General features: G+C 43.0%; 1 long non-coding RNA gene across 5 annotated transcripts; it reads left to right on the forward strand.

The window, feature by feature from the left end:
* Positions 1-757: 757 nt before the first annotated feature.
* LOC127306624 (uncharacterized) lies at positions 758-4,218 on the forward strand. 5 transcript variants are annotated; one of them, XR_007854761.2, is made up of 7 exons: positions 758-1,048; positions 1,198-1,388; positions 1,638-2,243; positions 2,393-2,583; positions 2,833-2,939; positions 3,025-3,521; positions 3,928-4,218. It is a non-coding gene; the product is annotated as an uncharacterized lncRNA (long non-coding RNA). The 5 variants fall into 5 exon arrangements; XR_007854759.2 differs by having other exon boundaries at positions 2,393-2,939; XR_007854755.2 differs by having other exon boundaries at positions 2,833-3,521.
* The last annotated feature ends 626 nt before the right edge of the window (positions 4,219-4,844 follow it).

The following is a 4,844-nucleotide window of genomic DNA, read 5'->3' on the forward strand; positions in this document are numbered from 1 at the left end:
CGGGTGGTGGATGATGGGCTCATCTAGACAACTCGACCAATTACCAGGTCCCCCCTGGATGAAATCGGGGGGAGTTTGCCCCCTAAACTCCCAAACCTCTTCCCACCTAAATTCCTATTCACTGTAATCAAACAAGTGACTTCTAATCCCCTACACCCTCAACTCCCATTCCCCACGTCTAATTTCCCTGAACTAAACGCGTTGTGAAGGACAGTCATAGTGCAGTACATCAGCGAGGGGGTCCTCATCCACGCCCGCCCTAAAAAATTGTATGAGATCTAGGCGGCGGGAGGCATGTACCTGAAGGAGAATAGGAGATCGTATGGACATCTACTAAGAGGACATCGAGCCTCGCCTTGCCATCCTGCACGTCTCCGGTGGACTGGAAGACGCATCGGTGCCGCCGCCTATCCCATGTCCAGTGCGGGTCGCCCGCGACCGCCGGAGCAGGGGCGGAGACGGAGGGAGGTTGTCACCTGTCGAGATGTGGTCGGTCGTGTGCGGTTCTCGAGCAGGGGCGGCGGCGGTGGAGTCGTGGAGAAGATAGGTTTGGGTTTCCTCGGGGACCAAGCGAGAATATGACGACGGAACCAGCGAAAGGGTTTCGTTGGGCTTTGGCCCATGTGCGCTCTCGGGCGGCGAAGCTACGAAGCCGGACGACGAAAGTTTGTGACGTATTGGGGTGTTTGGCAGAATAAGGAACACCTTCGTTCTTTTTAAGTAGTGTAGACTCCTGCAAACAACAGTAACCGATGGAACAAATCTTCCTCTTCTCTCCCATAAAAGCACTAGACCTGCGTTGTCTCCATCATCCTCATCCCCACCATAACTGGGGAGGCGGTGCCCCTGCTCTGATATGAATCCCCACAGGTGAGCCATCCCACTTAGCTTTCTGATTTATCAGATTTTCACTCCATGGGGCGGATTTGCTAGCCTGTGTCATCCACGCTCATCGCCGGGTTGAACGCGTGTGCTGAACGAAACTAACCTCGAGCCCTGGCATGCGCCAACACTCCACTTCATCCCGCGCGTCAATTCAGGATTTCAGGTTAGTAGACAGATCGATGGAACTCATCCGTTGCTGCTGACTCCAAGTTAAAAACCAGGACATCATGCTCGGGCCTCCATATATGGCCGCTCCCCATTTTAATTTCCTATTTTTTTCAATCCCTCACCATATGTTTGTCAATCTTTTAGGTTGTGCTCCGCCTGGCTCGAGAGTTCATCCATAAATCTCCCCGCCACCTGATTTGATTGGATTTTGGTTGGATTATACAAGCTGCTCGAGATCCACAAAATTCGTTGAGAAGCGACCACCCGCATCTGAAATTCATTGAGGAACACCACGGGTAGAGATCTGGAAAATTTGTGCTCTCCGAATCTCCAAAGTAAGAGTAGCTCTCTGCATTCATAGTAAAATTTCGGTCCCTCATTTGTGTTCATGTTCATCTTCTAATCCACCTCCATCTTCTTGCCACTTTCTGCAATCATGTTACTTTCTTGCTGTGTGATAAAATTCCCACACGAACTGACATCCATGCCCTGGATTTTTATGCATCAATCATATGTGTATTGTTTAACTGATGATCTTCTAATGTACGATGACTCACAGTTTTAAGCCGCTGTTTTCATGGCAGCATGTTATATTTTCATCAGGATCGCTGCCACCATAAGGAACTTTTTTCCGACAGTCTTGTGGTTCATACAAACCTCGATTGGGCTGCCATTTATAGTGGGATAAAAGGTCCTCCAAATTATGCTAGCTGAATAACTTCTGTCAACAGCATACAATTGGTGCTCTAAGCACATGCTTTGTATTCTTCTTGCAGGTTAATGTTACAAGTGCATTAGAAAAAGAAGTATTCTGCGTTGATTTTTGTACCATTGCTCCGGGTTGTGTTACAAAATGTATGAATGTATTCGCTCAATACACAATCTTGGCCATGAGTCACAAGAAGGTTCTTCATGTCTGCATTCTTGCTCAGCTATGTGCAATTACGTACCAACTACTGAGCATATCTTTTGAGGTCTGAATCAAGTTTGATTGACCTTGGCTACCCCACAGGTGAGCCATCCCACTTAGGTTTCTGATTTATCAGATTTTCACTCCATGGGGCGGATTTGCTGGCCTGTGTCATCCACGCTCATCGCCGGGTTGAACGCGTGTGCTGAACGAAACTAACCTCGAGCCCTGGCATGCGCCAACACTCCACTTCATCCCGCGCGTCAATTCAGGATTTCAGGTTAGTAGACAGATCGATGGAACTCATCCGTTGCTGCTGACTCCAAGTTAAAAACCAGGACATCATGCTCGGGCCTCCATATATGGCCGCTCCCCATTTTAATTTCCTATTTTTTTCAATCCCTCACCATATGTTTGTCAATCTTTTAGGTTGTGCTCCGCCTGGCTCGAGAGTTCATCCATAAATCTCCCTGCCACCTGATTTGATTGGATTTTGGTTGGATTATACAAGCTGCTCGAGATCCACAAAATTCGTTGAGAAGCGACCACCCGCATCTGAAATTCGTTGAGGAACACCACGGGTAGAGATCTGGAAAATTCGTGCTCTCCGAATCTCCAAAGTAAGAGTAGCTCTCTGCATTCATAGTAAAATTTCGGTCCCTCATTTGTGTTCATGTTCATCTTCTAATCCACCTCCATCTTCTTGCCACTTTCTGCAATCATGTTACTTTCTTGCTGTGTGATAAAATTCCCACACGAACTGACATCCATGCCCTGGATTTTTATGCATCAATCATATGTGTATTGTTTAACTGATGATCTTCTAATGTACGATGACTCACAGTTTTAAGCCGCTGTTTTCATGGCAGCATGTTATATTTTCATCAGGATCGCTGCCACCATAAGGAACTTTTTTCCGACAGTCTCGTGGTTCATACAAACCTCGATTGGGCTGCCATTTATAGTGGGATAAAAGGTCCTCCAAATTATGCTAGCTGAATAACTTCTGTCAACAGCATACAATTGGTGCTCTAAGCACATGCTTTGTATTCTTCTTGCAGGTTAATGTTACAAGTGCATTAGAAAAAGAAGTATTCTGCGTTGATTTTTGTACCATTGCTCCGGGTTGTGTTACAAAATGTATGAATGTATTCGCTCAATACACAATCTTGGCCATGAGTCACAAGAAGGTTCTTCATGTCTGCATTCTTGCTCAGCTATGTGCAATTACGTACCAACTACTGAGCATATCTTTTGAGGTCTGAATCAAGTTTGATTGACCTTGGCTATTTCTATGAATATGTAGACATTATTTACCCACAGCACTAGCACAACAATCGTGATGCTATCCACCTTTTATTCAATTTAGTATATTGCAAGATGCCCTCTTTATCTTCCAATTCAGTCAGGTGATGTTGTACCATATATGAAGACTGCAGAGAAGTCTGTCTTCAGTTCTTTACCAAGGAATGCAGAGAAGTCAGTCTTCTGTTCTTTACCAAGGAATGGAAAGAAGACATTTTCATATAATACTACTGCCAACCGCATTGGATCTACGGTCAGTCCATTGTATGTTATAGTATACTGAATCTTCAGCCATTTCTTCATTGTTGGAATAATGAATCTGTTTAATTTACTTATCGTCTTACGTGAGACAGCTTTTAGGGCGGTGCATACATCCAGCGAGTGTTCAAATGCATAAGTTTATTTAGCAAGTGCTTAATCTACTATATGTACTACCTGTACGAGGTGTCTTATCGCCATTGCTTTACCCCTTCAAATATATAGTTATATTTTCTCATTCACTAATACCCATCACTTTGTGTGAATTTTCTGATGTCACCTTTACAGTAAGACATGCCATGGTTAAGGCGTTATATTTCTGCCTTGGTGCATGGACAGATAATAGTTTGGTTTTATTTTTGCGGTGACAAGCTCTAATCAATACTTCTCCTTTGTTTCAGATGATAGTAAAAAAAGAAGAATACTCTGTCTTCATTCCTGATGCCGCCAAGTCATCAATAAGGAAATGCCAGATTGATGGGCTTCATTGGTCAATAGTGAAGTTAAGTGAACAGTATGGATGATCAATATACTTTAGATTTCCTTTTTCCCCATTACATTGGTTCTTTTCTATTTGTTGTCATACATATTGACACCACTTGAATCAATGATATACTGAAATTGTTCCCGTCATTTGACAAGGTTTGTACTGAGTTTTGAAAACGACATTGTATTCAATAATTTGAGCAATTGAGAACTATCATTCATGTCAATTATATTTTATAATTGTTGTGAGAGATCAATGGGAATGGTTTTTTTGTTATATATTATTACTATATCTTTGTAAAATGCATCTAATTGTTAATAAACTATGTCTTTGGCGCATTGATGTCCCGCAGCAACACGCGGGGTATCATCTAGTTAAACAATTGTGCTACGATTATTTAGGTAAGAAACTTTTCTCGGAAGATCTCAGAGACCGTTACCCAGTGGAAATAGTTGACCATAAAGGATCCGGAGAAGTATAATCTCATACCGAAGCAGCTGAGGTATCATACACAGATTAACCTTTTTTTTTAAAGTTCGGTACGTTTTCATCGGCTGTTTCTAACAGTTATTTTCACCTCCATTACTGCAATTTTAAATTGTAGATTGACATCTATGTCAACATCTCAGGGGTGATAAGGAAGTTATCTTTGGAGATGCAATCTCAAAATACGGGTGGTCATTACCATGACAATCTATTTTTTTCCTGAACATGTCCACTATTTCTGCTACCTGACAAGTGTTTATCTAGCACAGGGGCTCCACGTGCTCTATCTCACATGACCAGCTCCAGGTGAGAAACTTGTCACCATACTTCCCTATAATGTTTAGA

Source organism: Lolium perenne, chromosome 1 (assembly GCF_019359855.2).
Source record: "Lolium perenne isolate Kyuss_39 chromosome 1, Kyuss_2.0, whole genome shotgun sequence".
In the NCBI taxonomy this organism is placed as follows: Eukaryota; Viridiplantae; Streptophyta; class Magnoliopsida; order Poales; family Poaceae; genus Lolium; species Lolium perenne.